General features: G+C 36.6%; 1 protein-coding gene across 3 annotated transcripts in view; it reads right to left on the bottom strand.

Annotated features, from left to right (window-relative positions):
* Nucleotides 1-13,535, bottom strand: part of LOC131077377 (pentatricopeptide repeat-containing protein At5g02860) — a 163,676-nt gene that overhangs the window by 76,497 nt on the left and 73,644 nt on the right. For 2 of the 3 annotated variants that reach the window (XR_009113580.2, XR_009113581.2), the window contains exon 2: nt 12,277-12,329. The gene's annotated coding sequence lies outside the window, so the exon portion shown is untranslated. Of the gene's footprint in view, nt 1-11,953; nt 12,330-13,535 lie in introns of those variants that run through there. The other variant, XM_058014864.2, reaches the window with a different exon arrangement.

Below are 13,535 nucleotides of genomic sequence, written 5' to 3'. Positions count from 1 at the left end.
CCTTGGAGAGGAGTTCTTGAAGTTTATTCCATCCTCGATGTTCATTAAGTTGCCCTCGTCTTGCCTTTGAATTTACTTTCATTCTTGACATTCACTTTTGCAGCTCAGAACATGAAGTTCGCTCCCCTCTGTCCATTCATGATGTTCACTCTTGCATGTTGAGTTTGTGAAATTCAATATGAAATTTGCTCATGCATGCTGATTCATGAAGTTGAGATTCGCTCATGTACATTTGAAGATGAAGATTGCTCTAGATGGTGTTCATGTGAAGCTTGTTCCAATCACCTTGCTTATTAAGTTCTCGTCTTTCTCAACTCATAAAATTCACTCCAATCTTCTAAGTCATGAAGTTCACTTTTGTAGAAATTTGCTCCAAATCCTCAACTCCTGAAGTTCGCTCCAAGGTGGCAACTCATGAAGTTCTAAAATTCGCTCCAAGGTGACAACTCGTGAAGTAGAAAATTCGCTCCAAGGTGGCAACTCATGAAGTTGTAAAATTTCGCTCCAATTGCTCAATTCATGAAGTAAGAAATTTCGCTCCAATTTGTCAACTCATGAAGTAGTAAATTCGCTCCAAGAAGGCAACTCATGAAGTTGTAAAATTTCGCTCCAAGATGGCAACTCATGAAGTTGTAAAATTTCGCTCCAAGATGGCAACTCATGAAGTTGTAAATTTCGCTCCAAGATGGCAACTCATGAAGTAGAAAATTCGCTCCAAGAAGGCAACTCGTGAAGTAGAAAATTCGCTCCAAGAAGGCAACTCATGAAGTTGTAAAATTTCGCTCCAATTGCTCAATTCATGAAGTCAGAAATTTAAATTCGCTCCAAGAAGGCAACTCATGAAGTAGAAAATTCGCTCCAAGAAGGCAACTCATGAAGTAGAAAATTCGCTCCAAGAAGGCAACTCATGAAGTTGTAAAATTTCGCTCCAATTGCTCAATTCATGAAGTCAGAAATTTTGCTCCAAAAGTCCAACTCATTAAGTTCAAGTTCACTTCAATTGCTCAACTCATGAAGTGCATTTGAAATCCGCTCTAAGGGATGTACACATGATGTCTTATTTCAATCACATTGCTTGCTAAGCTTGCTTGTCTCTTTCAAACATAAAGTTCGCTCCAAAAGGTGAAGTCATGAATTTCGCTCCAAAACATGAAGTCATGAAGTTCGCTCCAAAACATGAAGTCATCAAGTTCGCTCCAGACTTGCAACTCATGAAGTTTGATCTAAATGTTGAATTCATGAAGTTCATGTTCTCAAATTTGCTTCATTCCATTATTCCTAGCTTCACTCATGAAGGCTTGAAGATGTAATTCACTCCAATCTCCTTATTCATGAATTTTACTCCAAAAGTCCAACTCGTGAAGTTCAAGTTCACTCCAAGAGGTGAAGTCCTGAAGTTCGCTCCAAGAGGCAAAGTCATGAAGCTCGCTTGTGAATTCTTGAACATGAAGCGAGTGGTTCCAAATTTCCTTCATCTCTTTATCTTCCATTTCGCTTGTGAAGCATTGAATGTGAAATTCGCTCCAATACCCCAACTCATGAAGTTTGCTCCAAAAGTGCAACTTATGAAGTTGGAAAATTTCGCTCCAATTGCTCAATTCATGAAGTTAGAAATTTGCTCCAAAAGTGCAACTCATGAAGTAAGTTCTCTTAAATCCTTCACTTCGTTTCTTTATTGCCAACCTCATTCAAGAAAGCTTGAAAGTGAAATTCGCTCCAATCTCCTCATTCATGAAGTTAAAGTTAGCTCCAAGAGGTGAAGTCATGAAGTTCGCTCCAAAGGTCTAAATCATGAAGTTTGCTCCAAAACATGAAGTCATGAAGTTCACTTGGCATTGAATCCATTCAAAGCGATTACTATCAAACACCCTTCATTTCTCATTCGACTTTGCTCATGTAGGCTTGCTTATGTATGCTCATTGATGAAATTCGCTCCACGGTGGCAAGTCATGAAGTTCGCTCCAAGATGGCGAGTCATGAAGTTTGCTCCAAGATGGCAAGTCATGAAGTTAAAACCTCTTGTGAACTCACAATACTGGTTCCCACTTTTTGACCAATTGACACTTAGATGAACATTTTGAAAAAAACCTTCACTTTCCGATACCTATAACTTTTAAACCGTTAAGAATTTGAAGATGATATAGACTAGTGATTTGTAACATCTTGTTTGTAGATTCTAAATATATTTTTTTCAAAAAAATTTGAATAAAATTTTATTGATTTTTCCATCTCCCTTGAAAAGTAGTTTTTTACAACAAACAACATTTTTTAAGAGTGATGTGCATCCTGAAACGCATAACTTTTTTTCTATAAATGATAAAAACTTAATTCTTTTGAATTTTGGTTTGTAACATCAATACCCAGGGCATGTAGTTGGTTTGATAGTGATATGTCGAATATTTTTCATTTTATTTAGTTTTGAAATCCGACTAATTATAATTTTGATATAGGTGTACGTTTGAACACATAACTTGTTCTATATATATCAAAATTCAATTTTTTTTTTTTGTTAGAAAGAAGACATCAATAACTAGGGCATAGATATTTTTCAGAATTTTTTTGAATTAGTTTACTATTTTTCCCAATGCATTGAACAAAGAAGTTCATGTTCGGTGAAAAACCTACATTCATAAGAAATAAAACAAAAGTATATTAATGAAATTAAATATATTAAAAATTATACTATTTGGAAAGCTTATAATAAGGACTAAATACTTAAAAAAACAGAACTTCTAAATGAACTCATTTGAGCCCCGAAAAGCTAATGTAAAATTGGTTTTTTATTAGTATTTGATAGATGCAAAGGAGACTCCATTGCAAGTATGATTTAAAAGTAGAGAGGTTCTATCCAAGAAATTTTGATCTAAGAGCCTTTGATCTAACTCTCTTCAATTAATTACTTCAAATGGGACCTCTTAAAGCTTTAATCATTATATTTTCTAAAAAATGTATGATTTCAGCAAAAATCAGGATGTACCAAAAAGTGGGAACCAGTATTGTGAGTTCTCATCCCTCTAGAGAAGACTTAGGGATGAGGCGGATTACAAATGAGCCTATTGATTATTTCATTGCACAAGAATTCAATCCTTGGAATAATTCATTCAAACGCTCAAACTCATACTTACACCTATTCCCAAAGAAAAGACTCAAGGAAAAAATTCACTCATCTATCACTCAACATGAAGTGTGATTTTGAGGCTTAGAGACTAACGTGATTTGACATCTTAAAATTGCTCATTTGCATATCACCTTGATCCATTCTCTCCCTTCAAGCTTTTGAGATGAAGACTCTTGGAAACAACTTCAACTAAAGATAACTAAAACAATGGAGTCTACTTACAACCTTGAACTCTTGGATTGTCGCTACTAGCAACTTCTTTAGACCTTTTAGCTGGACCCAAACCCTACAAACTTACTCATTTCACATTTCACACAAGGCTATTCACCTGACTCCTAGCCTCTTGACCTTATTTTCCTCTTCAAATGCAAAGGCCAATAGCTAAGGACACAAATACAACCTAGAAAGCCAAAAAAAAAGTGGGGGTCCCCATTTGCAATGGGGCGATGTGTGAATACCTCACAACAGTTCCTTTTCTAAAGAACATTTTCAGAATGTTTCCTCATTTTCCAACACAATGAAGAAGGCACAGGAAATGATAGTGGAACGGGAAAGCTTCTTTTCCAAGAGCAAGGAAGAAATCACCTTGATGGAGTTTGGCATTGAAAGCGTGCCAAGTGTCTCCATAGGAGAGTTGGAGGCCATCATCAGTAAATTCATTGCGTATGCAATTAATGAGAGGGGTAATGGTCGTCCATTCTTGGACGAGAATCTTTTGACTTAGTGGTGGCGCATTTACTGGTAGGATATTTTGACTTAGTGGCAGCACGGTCAATGCATGTTAAAAGCATGAAGAATCTTGTTGCATGCATCCGCCATATTAATGACTTTATGACAGATTCCTTTTGCCTATAGTCGTCGCATGAAGAATGATGGGCATTTATGTTTGCATAGGGAATATTTGTGGTATTTTGGGCAAATTTGATGTAATGGGGTGCATTTCATGCACAAATGGATGCCATTTTTGGGCTAATTTGAATTAATTGTATATAGGCTTAGTGGGTATTAATTGTTGATTCCCACCTTGTTGCATCTTGAGTGGAGAATCTTTTAGGGTGAAACCCTAATTAGGGTTTGCATGTAGCCAAGGCTAGAAGCCTATATAAAGGGGTGACCCCCCTCATTTGTAAGGGAGGAGAGATTGTTTTCTGAGATTGTTGCATTAAGATTGTTGAAGTAGCCAACTTAATACATTGTTCAATTTGATGGTGTATTCTTGTTCTATTTTAGCAATCCGCATGGTCTTGCTCTCTTCAGTTAGAATAGATTTTGCTTTATGTTGTTAGAAGAACTAGATTTGATAGGATTACATGTTGCAAAGTCTGAGCTCATACTTTTGGTGTGCAGTTGATTGTTGCATACTGTGCAAAGTTAGCCCGAGCCTTCGTTATATGTGTATGCTTAACTTCAATCATCAATGAAGATTGTTCATATTGATGGTTTCCATTGATGATTTGAAAATCCTTAACACACCCTCTGAAGATTGCACCGCCTTCGCATAGTTGTGCTCTGCTAGCGAAATGAAGTGTGGTTAGATTTTGCGTGAGTGATCCCGTCTCCTCGTTCTTAGGTCTAGATTAGAATTAGCGTAGTTCTCTCGACCCTATCCTATTTACTTTTCTGCATATCTTAACCCAAAAATCCAAAAAATAGAGCTTTCATTGCAAATCATTCGAGCAGAAATCCTTGAACCTGCAAGTTTGTTAAGATCTTTTGTGAGCATACGTAAGGCCCCTTGGGTTAACAGCAAACCCATCAACTAACTGAGTCATGTCCATGCGCAAAGGGAACCTTGAGATTAGCCGTTTGATCTTTCTTTGCAATCTTAGCATACAGTTTGATTTTAAACAAGAGAGAGTGAAGTGACCATTGGAAACTTTATTCCGTGTTAGACGTAGTCCTAAAAACCACGTCAACATTGTCGGATTGGTGCCAATTGAGCTTTGAAGTTGAGAGCTTCCTAGCAACCATTAGTTTCGTGCTTGAGAGATAGCACCTAGCTGGTCTATTGAGACTATCTTTCATCCAAAGAGATAGAGTGAGCTGATAGAATGGATTGTGAGCCTATTTTTCAGTTTTTCGAGTGTTTTGGTGTGTTTCCAGCTTGCTGGTTTTGGGTGTGGCTGTAGCGTATTTTAATTCATAACTCTCTATCCATGTATCCATTCATTATGGATAATAGCTCATTGGAAGCCCCTTTGCTGGGCGATTTTTCACCTGGAGGCTCGTATTATGAGGTGAAGTGTGTAATTTTTCATTGCTGGTCAAGTTTCCTTGTTGGCCGTACCTTGCCTGGAGCTGTCTTGGAATGCATGCATTAAATATTGGATCAGATTTGCAATGAGTTATTGATCCTAGCCCGGGTGCCTCCTCTCTAGAGTTCATTTGCATTCAGTTTCAGGTATTTTCGTTGAGTTTTGGTGAAGTTGTAAGCATTTTGGTGTGTCTTAATGTTGCTGGTCTGTGATTTTCAGTCTGCTGGAAAGTATATCAGATTTTGAGTTTTGGAGTTTGGGGTTGTTTTCTAGATTGGTAGTTGCTTGTAGCTTGTGAAGTGTAATGAGCTTTATTTGTAGTTTGGACAGCGATATCTCTTGATCTGAATAAGTTCATGCTCTATATTGTAATGCTGATTAGTAGTACTAACAGCAATCATTGTCTGATTTGTTTCACAGTACCCACTGAATAAGTGGAAGAGGCTGGCTTTGCCACCTATCTTATTTCATTGTACTTTTGTTTTCCTGCTAAATAAGTGGTTGAGTGGATTGTTATTAATATTTTCAGTCCTCCAACTACATAAGTGGTTGAGTGATCTATTTCCTTGTTTGTAATAATTGTCCTCCCGTTGAAAAGTGGTTAAGTGATTTGTAAGAACCTCAAAAGGGCCACAATTCTGACAACTGAGGTTTAGTTGAACCTGTTGCGTTTTAAGTTTGTTCTTTGCAAATTTTTGAACAGCAAGTATAATTTTGACTATTACAAGCTCAAAAAGCAACTATGGGAAATTGCTAGAAATCAATTTTAATTTGATAGTATACTGACCAAACCCTTATTACAATGCTAAAGAGGAAGCTGATAAATACCAAGAAATTCTGAAACCTCTTATTTCCTTCTTGCTGGCCAGAAACAGTCCATTATGACAGCACGCTGTAATTTATTCCAGACTGGCCCGAACAGCTTGCATGATAGCTTGATGGGAAAGTCAAGGCTAGGTGCACCTTCTACCTATTTTTAATATTTTTTTGCAACCCTCCAGTATGCAGATCTCAGCCTCCTTAAGGTGATTGGCGCAACTCCCAAGCAGCCGTACAAGTCTCCACAATCACCCAATAATATCCTCTTTCTCCTGCCTTTGTCTCCCTCTCACTGCTGCAATCAAATCAATGAAGATTGACGATGACTCTCTGATCAATTAGCACAAACTTGGTCCCTGAATGAAACCAACTGAATAAGCAAGATCAACTGATATTTCACAGCCTCTAATGTTGATGTACAAGAATCCCACGTTGTCCTGCACCGATACCTCCGATCACTGCAGAAGAAGCTTCTGCTGAAACCCTTGACCAAAAACTCCTCTCAAAGCTCAAATCCAAAATATCAAAACTCAGCATAATGAAAAGAAGACCTAAAATCTTCTTTTATCTTCTCCTCTTAGGGTGTGGTGCGATTCCCAAGAAAGGTGCGATTTTGGCATTAAATGATATTTTAACTTATTATTTATTTTTGACTATTGAAGTATCAAAAATAAATCGCTTTCAATTTAATATAAAAATTGGCCCCATCTGATGAGAAATAGACCCTCACTTAAGTTATAACTTAAAGTGACTTTTAAAACATTAAAACATTAAAGTTCGCCATTAAAGTAATTAAATATTAATATCTCTCTAAGTATCCATTAGAATTGCCTGTCGTTAGCACTGGAGACTGCCAAACCATACTCTACCCCTGCCCAACCCACTGGCTATAAATAGCAGGACTGCTAAAAATAGAAAGTATCTCAAACGGAGTCCTGGAGACCTCAAACGAAAACCAATCCTGGAGTGCTCACTCTAAAGATAAAGAATCAAACTCCGAAGGACCCTCTAACCAACCTCATCATCCTACGAGGGTCAGTGATAGGCTAATCTACTCAACTGACAGATGTCAACTAGAAGGGGACATCACATCTCCATAGTCACCCAATAATATCCTCTTTCTCCTACCTTTGTCTCCCTCTCACTGCTGCAATCAAATCAATGAAGATTGATGATGACTCTCTGATCAATTAGCACAAACTTGGTCCCTGAATGAAACCAACCGAATAAGCAAGATCAACTGATATTTCACAGCCTCTGATGCTGATGTACAAGAATCCCATGTTTTCCTGCACCGATACCTCCGATCACTGCAGAAGAAGCTTCTGCTGAAACTCTTGGCCAAAAACTCCTCTCAGAGCTCAAATCCAAAATATCAAAACTTAGCATAATGAAAAGAAGACCTAAAATCTTCTTTTATCTTCTCCTCTTAGGGTTTGGCGTGATTCCCAAGAAAGGTGCGATTTTGGCATTCAATGATGTTTTAACTTTTATTATTTATTTTTGACTATTGAAGTATCAAAAATAAATCACTTTCAATTTATTATAAAAATTGGCCCCATTTGATGAGAAATAGACCCTCACTTAAGTTATAACTTAAAGTGACTTTTAAAACACTAAAACATTAAAGTTCGTCATTTAATATTTAATTAAAGTAATTAAATATTAATATCTCTTTAAGTATCCATCAGAATTGCCTGCCATCAGCACTGGAGACTGCCAAACCATACTCTGCCCCTGCCCAACCCACTGGCTATAAATAGCAGGACTGCTAAAAATAGAAAGTATCTCAAACGGAGTCCTGGAGACCTCAAACGAAAACCAGTCCTGGAGTGCTCACTCTGAAGATGAAGAATCAAACTCTGGAGGACCCTCTAACCAACCTCATCAACCTATGAGGATCAGTGATAGGCTAATCTACTCAGCTGACAGATGTCAACTAGAAGGGGACATCACATGATTCTTCTTAAGTTGTTCTTGCCCACTGGACAAGCGGAAGGGGTTGGTTTGCTGCCCTACATTGTATTTCAATTGATTATTGGAGCTAACGATCCCCTATTCACCATATGCTCTCACCTTCCCACATTGGGCTCTTGGTGATCAGAAAGTGGAAAGGTTACCTTTCAGTAGTGTTGTGATTATCTTTTCTAACCCTAACAGATGCTTTGTGATGTTTGTAACTGGAAATAATTGAAAAATAAAAGTAAGGAGATATTTCAAAGTCGCTTAAAGTCCATGAGATTTGGAGTGAACTTTAAGTGCATGAGATTTGGAGTGAACTTCACATGCATGAGATCTGGAGCGAACTTCAAGTGCTTCATCTTTGGAGCGAAACTTGCTTCATGAGCTCTCCCCTTAGAGCAAATTTGCCTTTGAAGCCTTGATTGAGCACAATTTAAAGCATTTGAGTGGTCACGAGTGAAGATAGTGAACATGACTTTAATTTGAAATTCACTTCAAGTGATCCTTTGGAGCGAAAACCACTTTGAGTGCCCCACTTTTAGACAAATTTCACTTCAAGTGCTCCTCATTGAGAGCGAATCTGCTTCATTTGCCTAGGATAAGATGCGAAATTGCTTATAGAACATTGCCTTGAGCCAATTTGATGTCTTCATATGCTTATAAAGGAGAATTTTTGAATTTAAGATGATGGAGAGCGAAATTGAAGGCTACTTCAAGAGCTCCTCTTTTGGAGCAAACTTCAAGTGCTCCTTATTGAAAGCGAATTCCTTCTTTTAACTGTTGCAAGCATAATTCCAAATGCATTTTAGCACCAAACATGAATTTGAAAAAGAAAATGCTTATAAACTTTTCAAGTCGGCCACCCTAAGGAAAGACAATTTAATTTTTATTTGCTTTAGGTCAAGTCGGCCTTCACTCTAAAGGACATACCTCTCCATTAAGGTGCCTATATAAAGGGACTCAAAGCGTTCATTCAATCACCAATTCAAAGCAATTCTTTCTTCTACAGCAAATCTGATCAGCAGATAGTGAATTTCACAAGCCAGGCAACGATTTCAATCAGCTTTGGCAGCAGATTTCATCATAGGGAAAGCAAATTCAATCACAAAGATTGCAGACTCAATAATCAAGAGGAGCGAACTTCATCATACAATAGCGAAATTCATCAAAGAGAGTAGCGAAATTCATCAAGGGATAGCAGCAAAATCCATCACAAAGACAACGACCTCCCCTATAGAGACACATACCAAAACTAAGATGAAGAAAGAAATCAAGGGGATCACGTTGGAGGAGGATCAAAACAAGTATCTCAAGGAGGAAATTTCAATGTCAAGGTCAAGAAGACGTCCTCAAGAGGAAAACTTCAACAGCAAATACAAAAACATCAATGATGATGATTGCAAAGCAAAAGGAGGAAGATTGTAAGATCTACACCAACATGAAAAGAAGAAAACTTCATTTACAAGCACAAAATGCCCAAGAGGAATCTCAACTCTCACCACACAATGGAGACATGAAGTTATCAAAGGAGTGCGAAGGAGAAATCATACAATCACCCCAAGGCAAGCAGGCGAGGATGGAGGAATGACTTAGCTACATCAATGCTTCCCATTACCACTACTTTGAGCAAACTTGAAATGTTGAGTATCAAGAGATATCTCTCGACATCCCTTCATGATAATCTACCAAGTACAAGTACAAGTTGAAGTGGCAACCTAGTCATCATCCCAGTCACTACTCCACCAATCAAAGAAGTTCCACCTCAGCACGTCTAGATGCAATGAACTTGACTCGTCCATGATGGCACAAACTTCAAGGCACATACACCTATTATCTATTTTTTTTTTGATCGGTCATGTCAAAATGTTATAATTATTTTATTGGCCAAAATAGAGTTTGTTGTAACAAACCCTAATTAGGGTTTTCATTGTAAAATCTCGGCCATTGATCTCAAATTGATCTAAGCCACTGAATTGTATTGAGAGCATTATAAAAGGCTCAAGTTCTTCATTTGTAAAGGTTAATAGTTAATAGATAGTTTTAGAAGAATAGAATAGAAAATAGTTCAATATCAGATATCAATTAGAGTAGAAGTTAGATTACGAGAAGGCAAAGATTGTTGCCAAACCTTGTTGTAAAGAGCAATTGATTTCATTGAAGTTATGGTGAATTTGATTTGTCACTTCAACAACTTGCATGGTCTTTACTTCTCAATTTACTTTCATGTTGATTAGATTGAATAGAGGAATTTGTTGGATGCATTTGTGTGGAATCTGTTTAGTCCATACCACTAGCCTCTTACTGATTGTAAGTGTGCCTTGTGTGGTCAACTAGAATGATATGAGCTTAACTTCAAATTATTATGAGTCCATTGTTTATGCATTAACTTGAATGGTGATCAATGTTTGACGGTAATTATTTGAATATCTCTGAATTGCACCTTAGAAGATTGCATTGAGTTTGTGTCAAATCGTTCAATTTGATGGTGAGACCTTGCCCAATAGGATTCCATCTAATCATTCACCCATCTTCTTGCATTCTAGGCTTTAAGAGCAATAAAGTATTGGGATTGACTTGCTTTTAGAATATGGATGACTAGAAAAGAAGATGGAAAAAAATTCTTATATGCATGGACAGTAATACAACATGCTACAATAAGTTGCTAATATGCCTTTTGAGAATGCAAATAAACAAAGCAAAGAGGACAATTTTGGGGGGTTTTAAAATACATTTCCTTGTATTTTTTAAAATCATTTTGAACTGTCAGAAACAAAGTAAAAAATGGTTGGAAGTGAGTTTAGGGTTAGTAGAGTTGAATATGCATTCTAGTTTTTGGATCAAGTGTTACCAAAGCAAGGTTCTAGACATCCTTGCATGTGTGTGACAGGATATTCTGAAGATTTCTTATACAACAAAATAACCGACTTAGAAGGGGTCCCTATCATACAAGATTACCCATAGTAATCTTAGTTTGACTAAAACACCTAGAAAAGATTTTTTTGGCATTCCAAGTTTGTTGTTGATACTTTGTTTCTCCAACTTTTGGTCTTTCACTATGATATAAGGTGCTAATAAGCCTTTTGATACTGCAAATAAACAAAGCGAAGAGGACAGTTTTGGGGGGTTTTAAAATACATTTCCTTCTATTTTTTAAAATCATTTTGAACTGTCATAAAAAAAGTAAAAAAAGGTTGGAAGTGAGTCTAGGGTTAGCAGAGTTGAGTAGGAGAGGGATTCATGCTTGTTCATACTTAATTAATTTTAGTGTTTTGATCCTTTCAATTAATCCATAAGTTGATGACTTGCATATGGAATATGCATTCTAGTTTTTGGATCGAGTGGTACCAAAGCAAGGTTCTAGACATCCTTGCATGTGCACGATAGGTTAAGCCATCAACAAGAGCAAGTGGCAATGGAATTTTGGGCCCTTTCAAGACCAAAATCAGAAAGGAAGAGTAGAATATGACAGCTTCCCAATCCAAAAACAAGAGGTTGATGGAGAAATGAAGTAATAACAAGTTAGACCAATAGGTCTCAAAAATGGAGGGGTAGTTTAGTCTCCATAAATGAACAGAAAAAGGTAACATGTGACTTGGTTAATCAGTTTTCTCAGTTGTTTCTTGAGCAGAAAGGGCTGCCTCTAAAGAGAGTGGTAGTGCATGGAATACAATTGTTGTCTGATTGCCCACTTCCAAACATTGGGATATACCATCAAAGTTACGTAGAGGCTAATGAGGTCATCATACAGGTGAAGGCACTCCTTGAGCAAAGTGTAATCAGACCTAGCAACTCACGTTGCTGTTCTTCTATTGTTGTTGTACCAAAGAAACATGGGACTTGGCGAATGTGCATTGACTACATGGTTTTGAAGAAAGCAACCATAAAAAAATATTTGGTATCCTACAGTGATATCTTTTGGAACACCTGCATACCAAATGTTTTTTACTAGGTTCAACATCAAATCAAGGTATCACCATGTCCAAATCAAAAAAGAGAATGAGCGAAATAAGCTTACTCTTAGGCATACAGAGGAGAAGCAGAGCAGGGGCAATGTAAATAAATGTGCTATTTAACTGGTAATCTTGCTTTGTTGAAACTCCATCCAAAGACAAATAAATGTACCTGTGAAATGTAGACTGATGGAAAAATAAATGTGCACTTGAATGAACTGCAAACTGTAGACAAAAACACATTAACAATACAGACATAAGTCATATGGATGCGGGAGAAAAGCTAATTTAGTTTAATAAGTTTTTTCAAGTCCATATAGTTGTGAAAAATTAAAACAATAACAAAATAAAACTGCTTCTGGTTAAACTTGTCCTAAAAAAAATATACATTTTCTAAACATAATTCTATAGAGATGATCAAATCTTCCGATGGTATTGGGGATCACGGTGAATATTGATATGTATTGGGGTTAGGGGGGTTCCGATGGTAATGGCTTGCCTGTTCTAGAATTAAATTCACAAGTTTGAAAGACAGGTTTTAATATCTCAAAACAATATAAGGTAAATCGGAATGGAATACTCTTGTGATGGGGTGTCATAGCGGGATCTGATCAAATTGATGTTTTGCTCGTTTATCATGAGTTCTAAACAAACACTTCTTTTGTAAAATAGAATGTAGGAGTTCTTCTGTCTTTTCTTGCGGATTAGATTTTACCTAAACCATTTTTCAAAAACTCATTTGTAATGTCTAAACAATTTGTTAACAGAAGTTGGTTCTTTTGTGGTAGTAGTTATAAGCAGGTAAAAGCTGAACCTTAACTAATGAAAGAAATGTATAGGGTAGCATGGAAGCTTATTATAATTCCATTATGATAGAAGTGATGAGGTGAAAGATTTGAAGAGACTAAATCAAAGTTTACTTATTACAATCACCAATGAAAGAAAATAAATATATGAGTTGTAAAACAAATATTCTTGTGAGGAAGCCATGTGTTTGCTAAAGAATGAGCTTACTCAAACAAGAATATTGAGTGAAAGTCATGAAAAATTATGTACTTAATTGACACAAGGAAAAAACGAGCTGGAAGATAAGTTGAAAGAGTGCAATGATGAGATTAAAGAATTACAATCTCTAAAAAAATGAGCTTAATCAAATAAGAATATTGAGTAAGAGTCATGACAAATTATGTACTCAATTGGCACAAGAAAAAGATGAGCTCAATTAAACAACAATATTGTGTGAGAATTGTGAAAATTTATGTTCTCAATTAGCAAAATGTTGGAAAATAAGGTGCATAATAATCAATACTGAAAGAAAAAAAGAGAGAAATATAGTACTATGGAAAGGTATTTTGCAATATTAAAGATCATAGAAATGTGCATAATTAGAAAATAATTGACGACCCTCAGACAACCTTAATCAGGATTTGA

Source organism: Cryptomeria japonica, chromosome 4, assembly GCF_030272615.1.
Source record: "Cryptomeria japonica chromosome 4, Sugi_1.0, whole genome shotgun sequence".
Taxonomy (NCBI): Eukaryota; Viridiplantae; Streptophyta; class Pinopsida; order Cupressales; family Cupressaceae; genus Cryptomeria; species Cryptomeria japonica.
The sequence above is the reverse complement of the archived record's forward strand: the minus strand, read 5'-3'. Positions and strand labels throughout refer to the sequence as shown.